Genomic DNA, 15,922 nt, shown 5'->3' with positions numbered 1-15,922 from the left:
TAGCCTAGAGGGTAGGATCCTTTTTTTTTTTTTTTTTTTTGCATTCATAATACCTTTGAAGTACTACTCTTGTGAATTAAATCATCTGTTCTCTCTTTTTTCAGGTGAAGAAATGGAATCATCAGGAGCTCCCAATTTAAGGAATGCCTCCAAGGGTGGGGGGTTCAGAACTAGTCCCGTAGTAAAAAGGCCCAGGGTGGCAAATAAGACTACCCGTAAAACAGGGGGTACCACACAATCCCCCCTTAAGGGTAAAAATGCGAGCACTGCTCGAGAACCAGCTCCAGTGACAAATGTCACTGTCCAGAAAATTCATCCTCCCCCTCCTCGACATATGCCTCCCTCACACCCCCCAAGTGATTCAAAATGAACCTCCCGTCCAAAGTGAGACTCCTCTTGTCCGGATACTGGTCGAGCCACACGATCTGGACAAGATTCCCGAGGCCTTTTGGGGTATCGTATATGAGACAGCGAGTCACATGGTGGGCCATGCGTATAAGGCCAATGCTAGGGATTTGAGGGCCATAGAGGAGAGTAGCTTAGAAGATGTCCTCGAATCTGCTATGGGGTTGAACCTCACCGTGAATCCTATTCCCACTGCTAACATTTCTTTATTATGTCTATTATGTTTTATTGACTTGTTTCATTATTTTGCAGTCTGTCTTGGCTCAATACCGAAGCATAGCTCATGTCAAGGCCAGGAACGAAGAACTACGAGCTGACTTAAACGCTGCCAGAACCGCCCTGAGTGTTGCCCAAGAGAGTGAGCAGGCTGCCAAGGCTACTTTCATCTCTTCTCAAGAGGGCAAGAAATCCACGAAGACTGTGTTGTCTGCCACTCAGGCTCAGACCACAGAGGTGAATCGCTGTGCTGATCAGCATCACGCCGAGAATTCCGAACTAAAACCAAAGCTAATGGAGGTCGAGGTTAAAGCCAAGGAGAAAGCGGCATTGTCTTCGTCAAGAATGGAGGAGATGCTTTACCGCTGTTGGGCTTTCAACCAGGATGAGAATTTCTCCTTCATGGACCCCAAGCTATGGGACTTGTATCTTGCTAAATTCAAGATTCAGTTTTTGCAAGAACCCTTGGAGACTGGCGAGGCTTCCTGTAACGTCCCAAATTTTCTAATAAGGCTTAAGGCCTTGATTAGCGTGCCTGGAGGGAAATAATTGATTTAATTATGTTAATATGTGAATTCAATGAGTATGTGATTAGAAATTCATGTTTAGGTGAATTAAATATGCATGTGGACCCCATTTGGCTATTAGGGGCATATTTGTAATTTTAGCCCGTTGAGGGCATAAATGCAATATTTGTTTATATTTTCATTGAGACCACGAGTGGCTGGTGATATATTAGTGATGCACGATCCGAGACAGTCCTAGGGAGCAGATTAGCTAGAAAGTCACAACGGGGTCAAATACCCGGCTCGGAAGGAGCCTAAGGGTATTTTGGGAATATAATATGTGTTCAGAATTTATTGAGTAACGGGTAAATGCTTAGTAATTATTTGGAATATCGGGATTAAATGGGGATTTATAGGAACGCTCGAGGAATTAGCGGGACACGACAAATGACGGAATTGCCCTTGGTGGCACTTGAGGGTTAAGGATAGGCTTAGGTGTACTTTAGACTTTTGGCAAATGGATATATACTTAGTGGCTCGAGAAACACTGGAACTAAGAAAAGAACAAGTCAGAAGCTCTCAAGTCTCTCTCTCCTTCAGTTCTCTCCTTCATCTCTTTATGGTGCTTGGTGTTTGAGGAATTCTTGAAGAATTCTGGGCCATAGATTCAAGGATTCAAGGCTGGAACTTGGGAGGCTAGAAGCTTGGAACTCAGGGAATTAGTTCAAAGGCTTAATTAAGAACAGAGCTAAGACTTTTACTTGATCATTAAGATTGAATTCTGCTGGTTTTACTAAGAACTCAAGCTTGCATGAAGCTTGGTCTGGTTAGCTGTGTTTGATTTGAATTTTGGTGTTAGTGAGGATTAGGGAGCAGTTCTTAGGTGGATGTGATGCCTAGGTTGTGTAGACAAGGAATCCAGGTTCAATTATGAGTTTAAGTGATGTTTAAAGTTTGGAAATGGAGTTTAGGCTTGAGGAAAACGCAGGAAAATTTGTGATTTTCTGGGTTTGGAGGCTTGAGTTACGGCCCTGTTCTTCAGGCGCCGTGGCCCATGGGTGTCGAAGAGGCTAAAAGCCTTTGTCTACCCAGGCGTGCCGCGGCCCAAGGATTGGAGCGTCGTGGCCCGTGTCCTCAACAGTGAGGCATTTGCCTCTGACTTGGGGCGTGCTGCGATCCTTATGGGGATGGGTTGCGGCCAAAATTCTAAATATTGGCTATTTGAAGCTTTTTTGCTTGGGAACCCAAATGTTAAGGCTCGAAAAGGATTTTACCACCCGGTTTGGTAGAATCCAAGGTCCCGAAGGCTAGAATTATATTCCGAAGTTATATATTGGATGAGAGCTTAATGGATGGTTATTATGAATGTGTTGTGACTAGGATTTCAGCGAGGCTCATGTTAGAGGACTGTGCTCGGGATTGCGGTGCTCAGGAAGCTTGGGACACAAGTAAGAAAACTGTTGTACCCGTAGAGCAGGGCGTAACCCTATTGTTTGAGTTGCAGAGCATGGCCCTATGTGATTGAGTTGCAGGGCGTAGCCCTATTATTTGTGTTGCAGAGCATGGCCCTATGTGATTGAGTTGCAAGGCGTAGCCCTATTGTTTATGTTTAAATATTTGTTGATATTATGCTATGTATTGCATATTTGTGAATGAACGGAGAAGGCCGGGAACGGCAAAGGCCGAGAACGGCATGAAGCCGAGTACGGCAAGAGGCTGGGAACAACGTGGAGCACGTTGAGTGCAAAGCAAAGTACGGCAGGGGCCGGGAGCGATGCTAGCACGCAGAGTGCAAAGCCAAGTACGACAACGGGTCGGGACGGCGTTGAGCACGCGGAGTGCGAGCCGTTAGGGCGGGACCCTCTTAGGATGCTGGAGTCGTCCTCACTGTGAAGACCGCAAACCTAGGGCCTGGTAAAGCCCATGGGATGGCATGGCCCCTATGTGTTTAGCATGTTGGCTTTTTTGTTTTATGTTGACTAATAGATATGCATATGTTATTTGTTTTGTGTTGAGTTTTCTTGCTGGGCTTCGGCTCACGGGTGCTCTGTGGTGCATGTAAGGGCCTAAGAAAGGTCGACCAACCATGACTACGGAGAGCGTGGAACGATGGGTACGTGTTCGGCCTGCTTGGCCACCACAGCTAGGGTTATTTTTGGGAAAATGTACTGTAATAGTTGTTTTGTCGCTTAAGTCGGCCACGTGTAAATTTTGATCTATAGTATATTTTCTAAACTGAATTTTGGGATCCCAACTGTAAAACTTTCTGAGATTTCAATGAATATCCAAATGTTTTATTATTAATGACTTGGAATGGATTTTATCTCAGTTTAATCACACTTTTAATCTAAAACCTCGATTAACGAGTTATTAGCATGTTTTAAACTCACTTAGTAACGACTCTAAGGAAGTAGGGCATTACAGCTTGGTATCAGAGTGAGCCAAGGTTTATGGTTCCTGGAGATCGACCGAACATGTACGATCGCTGCCAGTGACAAGCTCGACTCAGAGTTGGTTGGTATTTATTGAATTATATGCTTGATTACGTGTTAAATGCCCTGTTTGCATGATTATGTTAAATAGAGCATGATGAATGTGTTGACATATGCATGATGTTAAGGCATGGCCCCTTGATTGTTGTATGTTATCTGTGTTATGTGGACTGCTGTTTATGGTTTGTTGACGTGAATTAGGAGGTGGTTTTGGATGTTGTTATCATGCCTGATGAGCGGCGTCATTGATTGTAGGCATATTGTTGTGATGCCTCAGCGATCAATCATACTCCGCGGCAATAGGACCAAGGATGATAACCAGGGTCAGGACCCTCCACCTGCCCCACCGAATTGGCAATAGTTATTTGCTGAGTTGGAAGCTAGAATTCAACAAACATAAAAAGAGCTTCGACAGTTGAGGCAATAGGCCCTTCCTTAAGGCATTCGGTTGCAGGTTCCACAAGCTGTGGCACCAGTGCCAGTCCAGCCTGTTGTGGAGAATAGATGGGAACCTTTGTATGAAAGGTTCAATAAGCAGCATCCTCCCACCTTCGAGGGTGGACCAGACCCACTACGGGCAGACCAGTGGATGAACATGATTTCTTCCAGCCTGGATTTCATGAGGGTGGAAGGGAATGAGAGAGTAGCTTGCGCTAGCTACATGTTGAGAGAAGACGCTCGCATCTGGTGGGATGCTCAGGACATGGCTGATGACTGCAGGATCTATCCCGACCATGTCTATGTGCGACCAGGCAAAGACCTCCTGGTTCCTCCTTAAGAACTCCATCAGTACTTGTTTTGTTGTTGTCTCTAAGATTTTACCAACTTTCACAACTCTGGTCGGATTTTCCTCATCGAGTTGGACCTCTTCAAGGTCCTCGATGGGTCCCACTTCTTCTTCAAAATCCCCAAAGCGAGGATCTAAGTCCATATCCTCACTTTGAGAAACGCCCTATTTGGTGAGATTATCACCTGAGTGGGCCTGAACATTAGTCGCCATTTGCAACTCCTTTCCGGTGGCATCTCTCGATACACCCTTCTTTGCCTTGGTGATCGAGGCGTTGTAGGACTCCCTTGCTTCCCTCTGGTTTCCCAACACGCATCCTTCCCTGCGTCCGTTGGGAACTTCATAGTGAGGTGCCATATAGAGGTGATGGCTCCCAGGTCGACCAAAATTGGCCTCCTTATCACAGCGTTGTACACCGAAGAACAATCAACTAATATAAAAGTAGTGAGTAATGTCTTGTTAGCAGGTGCAGTGTCTGCTGTGACTAGGAGTCTAATCGACCCTGGTGGGGCGAGTCCTTCTCTGGAAAAACCATAAATGGTTTAGTTGCATGGCTCCCAGTCTTTTACAGACAACTTCATCCTTTCCAGTGAAGACTTGTATAGGATGTTGATCGAACTTCCTATATCGATCAACACCCTTTTCACCATCATGTTTGCGATCTGTACGTCCACGACCAGCGGATCGGAGTGTGGGAATCGCATCTGTTGGGCGTCGTCGTTAGAGAAGGTGATCATTTCCTCCTCTGTTCGAGCCTTTTTTGGTGCTTGATCCTCAACACTCATCATCTCGATGTCTTGGTCGTGGCGCATGGTTCGAGCATATCGTTCCCTCGCTTTCCCACTATTTCCTGCAAGATGTGGGCCTTTGTAGATGGTGAGTAGGGTACCTACCACATGAGCTGGCTGTAAAGGTGGTGAGCGTCGGCATGCAGGCGCCGACTCGTTGCCACCTTGAGCCTCTCGCTGAGAACCTCCTACGGCTCGTACAAATCTTCTTAAATGTCCATGCCTTATCAGGAACTCACTTTCTTCCTTCAGCTGGTTACACTCGTTAGTGTTGTGACCGTAATCGTTGTGAAAATGATAGAATTTAGTGGTGTCTCTCTTGGAGATATCTTTCCTTATAGGTGCGGGTTGTTTGTAGGGCACGTTTGAGCTGGTCGCCTGGTAAACCTCAGCTCGGCTTTCAACAAAGGCAGTGTAGTTGGTGAATCTCGGGTCATACCTATTACCTTTGGGGCGCTTGCTCTCAGAGGTAGAGGGTTCGTTGTTCGCCCGCTTCCCACCATTTCTACCATTGCCATTCCCGTTGCCTTTGCCGTTGCCATTGGGTATTTCGGACCCATTGGCAGCTTTGAGGGGTTCTTCCTTGGGCCCCTTGTCTTTCGTTGGCGATTTCCCTTCGTTGGCAATCGCGTCCTCGAGCTTGATGTAGAATTTATCTAGAATTTATCAAAATACCACAATTAATTATCTAGAATTTATCAAAAAGAAAATTCAAATTAATTAAATTTTTACAAAAAATAAGTCAATTTAAATGAAATTTATCAACAATTAACAATAGTTAATTTAAATTTCATTTATCAACAATCAACTTGGTTTTAGGTTAATTTGATAAAAAAATATATTAATTTAATTTAAATAGGATTTATCAACAATTAACCAAAGTTAATTTAAATCCCATTTATTAAAAAAATATATTTTATTAATTGGCTGAAAAACAATGATATTTTTCAAAATTTAACCAATTTTAAATTTTAAAATCAATATCTTAACTATTTTCCAAAATATCTTGTGTTGTTACAACTATTATCTAATATTTTAACTATTTAAAAATAATAAAATACAAATAGTTATAACAACCCTAAAATATCTCAAATAGTTAAACAAATTCAAATATCTATAAAAATATCTAACTAACAATATTCAAATTTCAAATAATTTAAATATTAAAAACTATAGAATAAAAAGATATTTATATTTTCAAATAAAGATTTAATAAAAATATCAAGAATTTAAATGAAAATATCTTAAATATCTGATATCATAATTATAATATTTTAATATATTAAAAGATTTAAAATTAAGTTGTTAGTCTAATTTTAAATTTGAATTTGAATCTTTGTAGAAAATATCTAATTATTTAAATCTCAACTAACCAAAATATCTTATTTTAAAAAATTTAAATGATAAAACAAAAAATATATTTTAGGTTTTGATTACCCACAGGTCCTAGGATCGAAACCTGGCTTTGATACCAGTTGTTGGAAAAACTTATACAAGATCTTTATTTTTTTTCATGTATATCTAATATTAAACAAATTAATACGAGATAGCCTAAAACATGTTTCTAAAATTGAATTCAAAGAGAAACAAATAATATAATACTTACAGTATACGCAGCGGAATTAAGAGTCCTTCCTTCAGTTTCTCTAACTCTTGTATCCTTTCTGTCGCAGAGTATTATCAAGAAACTGAACCGATCTTCTATTTTCTTCACGATCTTCCAATGTATCCTTAGAACCACCTAGACTAGTGTGGGCAATTCTCAACACATGAGATAGATATAGAGAGAAAAAGAGAAAATAACAAAGTGGCTTAGAAAAGGACTTGTGTTTAGAGAGAATATAAAACTATCAGAAAATCTGACTTATGACTTATCAAACTTCTCAGAAATCTTCACTGATGACTTCTCTCTAAGCACTCCTTTTATAGACTCAATTAGGCCATTTAATTTAATTAAAAAATCAATAAAATAATAGTCATTTTGAAGCCCTAGGTCAAAATTATCATGGGCTATCGGCCCGTGAAATTTCCCATTTGATTATAAGCCCATTGGACTTAAAATCAAGGCCTGTATTATTTTCTATTGATTTAATTAATTATATAATTATTTAAATCCTTTATCAAATTAATTATTTATAATTTGAACCTTGATTTAAACTTATTTATTAATTTAGATACCAATTTATCTTAATTAATAAATATGCCATAATTTCTCTTTTCTTCTCAAAATTACACAACTCTGTGAAACTATCAAAAATTGACCTGGTCAACTTTGATAATTTTAATTGATGATTAAATCAATTAATTGAGACTATCTAGATGATTTTATCCAAGGTACAATGGGGACCATGGGCCTATGAAATCAAGCTCCAATAAGTTATCATAACTCTAACAAATAAATTTACTAACTTATTAATTCCTCGTGACTCCACTATAAACTTGGAATTGCACTCTTGAATTCATAGAACGCTCTATAACAAATATAGATACGCTATTAATTATCCATTGTTACAACCATAATTGTCACTCAATCCTCTATAGACGGTCTACAATGAGATAGGACTTAAATATCGTTTTACCCCTCATTGTATTTTATCCTTAAAACACTTAGTTCCTTGTAAATGATATTTCAGTAAACTAATTTAATTACTGAAATGAGATCTCTATCATTTAACACCTTGAACCAAACTAAAAGGAAACCATCATTTCACTTCTTCATCAGAAGCTATAGATGTTCATATATATGATTAACACTCCCACTCAATTATACTACCGAGTTCCCAAGATGTAAGTATGGGCTAGTCCGTAGGGTAAGCTGGTAACGAACAAGTCAAAGAACTCAAATAATACAATCAGTTAGAATACTAACCACTCAGAATTGAGATTGAATTGACCTATGGTCAACTATATGATATGACTAGAATAGATAATAACGGTATTTTTACTTATCTTATCAACTGTCAATATCGGTCCTGTCCGATGTAACAAATACATCCGATCTTATCTACTTTGCTAATGTTCTGGAAAGAACATAACACTGTAATGTGTAAGTAGATCATATCGTAGATTGGCAAGTTAGTGTAAATCTGGTGCACTGACTAATCTTAGGGCTAACTTATTTTGAACATATAATCATATTTATATTCCACTGTGATTACATCACTATAAATAAGATTAGCTATATGCTCGGGATTTAATAGAAGTTTATATTAAACAAATAATCATGAAAATAAAACATGTGAGCAAAGTGATTGACCAAGTCAAAAAATGATTTCTATTCTTTTATTGATAATAAAATGAGATTACAAAGAATTTGGGTTTTAATTAGGGCATAAAACCCCAACAGGGACATCATCCTGAGCCATAGGTGGCTGCTCCGGCCTCTGAGGGCTTACTGGATGGAACGGAGGACTAGGATTGGGACCCCTTTGAGGTGGCCCGTTTGGTGGCTAATCTGGCTGGGAGGCTGGTGTAGCCTGATTCCTAGCCAGCTGGATGGCTGCTTCCAGGGCAGCCATGTCATCCCTCTGCCGACGGTCCATCTCAGCCTGCCGCTTGCTCAGTTCCTGACGCTGGCACTCTATTTTTCTTTGCTGCGACACCATTATCTCGACAAAATTCTCTTGATTGGCCCTCAGATTGGCCAACTCATCCTGCAACACCCCCAGTGTTGCCTTCAAGGTCTCAGAATCTAACTCTTCCTCATCAAACTCCAAATGCAATTCGTCCTCAGCCACATTTGGGGGAGGAGGCTGGGATGATGCAGCGGCAGCAGCCTGTCCGATCTTCTTGGAAGTTTTTACCATTAGATTCTTTGACAAGCACAATGAAAGCACCAGAATGTTGACCCTCAAATTATCCAACGACACGGAGTCAAATATACGATAGGATAATAGTACGATGCTTGATAACACAATCTAATGGAAAGTAAAGGACACCAAGAATTATAGTGGTTCGGCCCCAAAGATTAGTAATGACCTACGTCCACTTGATACTATTATTAATGTTGAGCTTCAAAGGCGTGATCAAAGAACTAAGGTTCTTGAGTTTCACAAACCTTAGAAGGAGAAACAATACAGACGATGGATAATAGCAATACAATTCTCTACTTCTCAGATCAGAAAAGAGGATTCGAAAAAAAGAGATATCCCCCTTGAGCTATTTCTTGAATATTTATAGGCTCAAGGAGGGTTACATGAGTTAATTAATCATATTTTCCTTAATAAACGGATATTCAAGTTATAATGAATAGATATTCTCGGCAATCATTACAATTATAATAATTTACACATAAATAAATGGAGTATACGACCAGGCTGGTCGTATATAAAACTTGAACCTCACATATGGAAGTATCTTTGGTCGATAGGCGAGCATCAAATCTGCCACGTGTCGGCCACGTGTCGAATTTTTTTTGGATAAACACTATGATTTCGGCACTGAAGGCTAGAGACCTAATGCAGGAAGGTTGCATAGGATTCCTAGAAAACATTATGGATACCTCTAGACTTGTGTCAGTTGGACCAAGTGAGACTAGACTAGTATGTGAGTTTCTAGATTTTTTCCCCGCAGACTTGCCAGGGTTGCCACCACATCGGGAGATCGAGTTTGTTATAGAGTTGGCGTCGGGGGCGGAGCCAGTATCTAGGATACCTTATAAAATGGCTCCGACTGAGTTAAAGGAATTGTAGATTTAGTTGCAAGAGTTACTGGATTTGGGGTTCAATAGACCGAGTTTCTTGCCATGGGGTGCTCCAGTGTTGTTCGTCAAGAAGAAGGATGGATCTTTAAGAATGTGTATTGATTACAGGGAGCTGAACAAGTTGACCATTAAGAACTAGTACCCACTACCTAGGATCGAAGACTTGTTTGACCAGCTATAGGGGAAGACAATGTTCTCTAAGATTGACCTTCGGTCAGGCTACACCAGTTAAGGATTAAAGAGGAGGACATACCGAAGACCACTTTCCACACGAGATATGGACACTATGAATTCCTGGTTATGTCCTATGGATTAACCAACGCCCCAACAGCCTTTATGGACTTGATGATATGGTCTTCAAAGATTATCTGGACAAGTTTGTGATTGTATTCATTGATGACATATTGGTGTACTCTCAGTCAGAGATAGAGCATGACCAGCATCTACGCCTGGTATTACAGCGGTTGAGGGAGCATAAGTTAAATGCTAAGTTTAGCAAGTGTGAGTTTTGGCTACCACAAGTAACATTTATGGGTCATATTGTCAGTAAGGAGGGGATTCTGGTTGACCCAAGCAAAATTGAGGCAGTGAGAGATTGGCCTAGGCCGAGCAGTGTACCAGAAGTTAGAAGCTTTTTTGATTTGGCAGGGTACTACCGCCGGTTTGTCGAGTGATTCTCCAGAATAGCCACACCATTGACCGAGTTGACACGAAAGAAGACTAAGTATGTGTGGACAGACAGGTGTGAGAATAGTTTCAAGGAATTGAAGCAGCAACTGATCACCTCTCTAGTATTGAGTCTGCCGTCAGACAATGAGAAGTTTGTGGTTTATTGTGATGCTTCCAGACAGGGTTTAGGGTGTGTACTGATGTAGCCTGGAAAGGTAATAGCCTATGCGTCGAGACATCTGAAGGAGTATGAGCAGAGATATCCCACACATGATCTAGAATTGGCAGCGGTGGTATTTGCACTTAAAGTTTGAAGACATTATTTATATGGCGAGAAGTGCGAAATATGCACCAACCATAAGAGTTTAAAGTACTTCTTTACTCAGAAGAATCTGAATATGCGCCAAAAATGTTGGCTGGAATTGGTAAAGGATTACACTTGTGATATTCTATATCATCCTGGGAAGGCCAATGTAGTGGCCGACGCACTGAGTCGAAAGGGCCCAGGACAATTGTTCAGTTCGAGACATATATCACATAAATTAGCAAAAGAGATGACTAGAATGGGTATAGAGATGGTGGTTGATCAATTAGCCAACATCACTCTTCAGTCTACACTACTTGAGAGGATCAAGGAGGCGCAGGGGGAGGATCCCCAGCTGAGAGGAAACAACAAGAGCGTCCTAGCCGGAGCGACTAAGGACTTGTCTATTTCAGAGATTGGACTACTAAAGTACAAGGGCCGGATTTGCGTTTCGATGGATTCTGGTATCCAGCGAAAGATACTTTATGAGTCTCATACCACTCCCTAATCTTTACATCCGAGTACGAAAAAGATGTACCAAGATTTGAGGACTCTATACTGGTGGCCGGGGATGAAGAGGGTGTGGCCAAGTGTTTGAATTGTCAGCAGGTAAATGTTGAACATCAGAGGCCAGCTGGGTTGTTGCAGCCTCTAAGGATTCTAGAGTGGAAATGGGAGGATATTTCCATGGACTTCATGGTTGGATTTCCGAAGACCGTGGGATAACATGATTCCGTGTGGGTGATTGTGGATAGGTTTACCAAATCCACCCACTTTTTTCTTGTGAGGACGACTTATACGATGGAGCAGTATGTTGAATTGTATGTGAAGGAAATAGTACGACTTCATGGGGCTCCGAGGTCAAGAGTATCCGACAGAGACCCCACCTTCACCTCCAAGTTTAGGGAGAGCCTACAGAAGGCTATGGGCACACAGTTGCAGTTTGGTACCACTTATCATCCCCAAACGGATGGACAGTCTGAGAGGATGATTTAGATACTGGAGGATATGTTACGAGCCTGTGTGCTGGATTTTGGGGGATCTTGGAGTAAGTACCTCCCTTTCATTGAGTTTTCGTATAATAATAGTTATCAGGCGACTATTGGAGTGGCTCCATATGAGATGTTATATGGAGGAAGTGCAGATCACCTATCCATTGGGATGAGACGGGTGAGAGGAGATACTTGGGTCCTGAGGTTGTTAAGAGGACCAATTAGGCGATTGAAAAGATTAGAGCTCGAATGCTCACCTTTATAGATCAAATCAGAGATTATACGTAGCGGAACAACAATCAAATTGTCAGTTTAATCCCAAAAGATTTCTAGATCTACTTCTTCACATGCATATATTTATTGAATCAAGGACAAGAATAGAAAAATTACCTCAGGTCTTTCCTTGCTGCTATCTTTTTGTATGGCTAAATCCTTGAGATCTCACACCAAGATCTTCCAAAATGTTCTCAGCACACAAAGAACGAGTGTGGGCTCGCTATACAAACAATAGGCAAAAATCTATTTATAAGATGTTCTCAACATATGAGATCTGATAAAGTTTGGACCTAAATTTTGTGAAGAACAATGACAATCACTGAAAAGTTACGTTCTGTAAAACTGATATCCTATATTTAATATATCCAATATATTAAAATATTTGTTATTTTAAACAAATTCAAAATAACTGATCAGTTATCATATTTTTGTTTAAATAATAATATTTTAATCATATTAAAATATATCATTATTTATTTAATATTTAAATAACTAAAATTGTGGAATCAAGAGACTGAGCACACTCTCTTATGCGTGTTGCACAGTGACTGTGCACTGTGCTACACGTGTACCACATGCCTGTGATGGCATGTGATTTTTCCCAATTTTTATTATTATTTAAATACCAAAAATCCCAAAAAAATAAATTAATTCAAAATTAATTATATTTTTGTTAAATCAAATAATTAATTAATTAATTACACATAATTAAACAATAATTATGTTTGATACATAGAAAAATATTTTACTTATCACATAAGTCCTTTTTGCCCATTTTTGTGTTTACCTTTGCCAGTCATTGTTTTAGCCATTTCGGGGACCATGAACCTATAACATTAAGCTCCAATAAATTGAAACTAAATAATTAAACTCTTTAATTATAATAGTTAATTTATTAATTCTGATATTACTCCACTATAAATTCAGAATTGCATTCTTTATGTTATAGATATACTTTTACAGAAATCTTTTCTTAAGTCGTCCATTGATATAACCATCTTTCAATAGTTCAACCCTCTAATTAATTAGTTCATAAATTAGAATGGAATATTTACCATTTTATCTTTCTAATTTACTTCTTATTCCTTAAGTACCATTAATTCACTAGTGAATAATTAATCTATATTCTAATTATAGATTTGAGCTCAAAATCATTCAGTTCCAGAATTAACCCTTAAGGGATCTAATATCCGATCCGTTAGGAAAGATTAGATTTCGTATTGTTGATACATGTTCCCAACCATCCATGATATTAAATCTCCAAAACAAAAGTCACTAGCCTCATTCTTTGAAGAGACCTTAACGAATGAATCAAAAGATTTAATAAACATGAACAGAAGTTCATGAACACTCAGGATTTAGGTTGATCTATAATTGATCATCAGTTATGATATGAATTACAAGTCTTTATTTTTAAATGGTTTTTGGATAAAGACTTTAATTCATATCGGTCCATGTCATATATAATCATATTATATAAAGCACATTTACCGAGATGTCTTTCCACATCAATAATCTGAATCTAGATTATTTGTAACATTATGATACTTAGTAAACCGTACTTACAACTCCAATTAAAGAATTCCATAACTTTAATTTGTTGTTGTTGACTATTTTTATTCATTCATGTGATCTTAATTCTCTAGTACTAATACAAGATCACATCCTCAATAATGAATATGGAAATTTTCTAATATTTACCAAATTATTCAAACAATAATTTAACAATCTAAATATAACAATAATAATAAACCATTGTATTTATTTATTCACAGAAAAACAAATGTCTTTACATGCTTTTAGGACACACTCCTAACACCAGAGTCGCCAGAAGAGTTACTCGGACTTGAGGCACAAGAGCGTAGAGTTTCAAGTCGGTGACCATGTATTTCCCAGAGTTTCTCCCTTGAGAGGAGTGAAACGATTTAGCGTACGGGGCAAGTCGAGCCCTAGGTTTGTTGGCCCCTTTGAGATTCTGGAACGAGTTGGAGAGGTAGCTTACAGATTGGCGGTGCCTCCAGCTCTATTAGGGGTTCACAATGTGTTTCATGTATCTATGTTCCGGAAATATGTATCAAATTTTACGCATGTACTGAGTTATGAGAACTTGGATTTGGAGAAGGATTTATCATATGAGGAGAAGTAGTTCAGATTATTGACCGAAAGGATAAAGTCTTGCGGAGCAAGACAATCGCCTTAGTGAAAGTGTTGTGGAGGAACGACAAAGTGGACGAGGCGATTTGGGAACTTAAGATAGATATGCAGGATCGGTATCCCGAGTTATTTAGGTAATTTCGAGGACGAAATTTCTGTAAGGAGGGGATAATTGTAATGTCCCAAATTTGCTAATAAGGTTTAGGCCCTTGATTAGCATGCCTGGAGGGCAATAATTGATTTAATTATTAATATGTGAATTTGATGAGTATGTGATTAGAAATGCATGTTTAGGTGAATTAAATATGCATGTGGGCCTCATTTGGCTATTAGGGGCCTATTTGTAATTTTAGCCTGTTGAGGGAATAAATGCAATATTTGTATATATTGTGATTGATACCATGAGTGAGTGGTGATATATTTATGATGCACGATCCGAGATAGTCCTAGGGTGTAGATTAGCTAGAAAGTCACAACGGGGTCGAATACCTGGCTCGTGAGGAGCCTAGGGGAATTTTGGGAAAATAATGTGTTCGGAATTTATTGAGTAACGGGTAAAAGCTTAGTAATTATTTGGAATGTCGGGATTAAATTGGGATTTATAGAAACACTCGAGGAATTAGCGGGGCACGAAAAATGACAGAATTGCCCTTGGTGGCACTTGAGGGTTAATGATAGACTTAAGGGTACTTTATACTTTTGGAAAATGGATATATACTTACTGGCTGGTAAAAACACTGGAACTAAGAAAAGAACAAGTCAAAAGCTCTTAAGTCTCTCTCTCCATTGGTTCTCTCCTTCAGCTCTTTATGGTACTTGGTGTTTGAGGAATTCTTGAAGAATTCTAGGCCATAGATTCAAGGATTCAAGGCTGGAACTTGGGAGGATAGAAGCTTGGAACTCAGGGAATTAGTACAGAGGTTTAATTAAGAAAAGAGGTAGGACTTTTACTTGATCATTAAGATTGAATTCTGCTGGTTTTATTAAGAACTCAAGCTTGCATGAGGTTTGGTCTGGTTAGCGGTGTTTGATTTAAATTTTGGTGTTAGTGAGGATTAGGGAGCTGTTCTTAGGTGTATGTGATGCCTAGGTTGTGTAGACAAGGAATCCAGGTTCAATTATGCGTTTAAGTGATGTTTAAAGTATGGAAATGGAGTTTAGGCTCGAGGAAAACACAAGAAAATGGTGATTTTCTGGGTTTGGAGGCTTGAGTCGCAGCCCTATTCTTCAGGCGCCGCGACCCCGTGTGTGTCGAAGAGGCTGGAAGCCTTTGTCTGTCCAGGCACGCCGCGACCTAAGGATTGGAGCGTCGCGGCCCCTGTCCCTCAACAGTGAGGCTTTTGCCTCTGACTTGGGACGCGCCGCGGCCTTTAATAGGCTGGGCCACGGCCAAAATTCTAAATATTGGCTATTTGAAGGTTTTTCACTTGGGAACCCAAATGTTAAGGCTCGGGAAGGATTTTACCACCCGGTTTGGTAGAATCTAAGGTCCCGGAGGCTAGAATTATATTTCGAAGTTATTTATTGGATTAGAGCTTAATGGATGGATATTATGAATGTGTTGTGACTAGGTTTTCAACGAGGCTTGGGTTAGAGGACTGTGTTCAAGATTGCAGTGCTCAGGAAGCTTG

This window comes from Humulus lupulus, chromosome X, assembly GCF_963169125.1.
Source record: "Humulus lupulus chromosome X, drHumLupu1.1, whole genome shotgun sequence".
Lineage (NCBI taxonomy): Eukaryota > Viridiplantae > Streptophyta > Magnoliopsida > Rosales > Cannabaceae > Humulus > Humulus lupulus.
Note: the sequence above shows the minus strand (reverse complement) of the source record.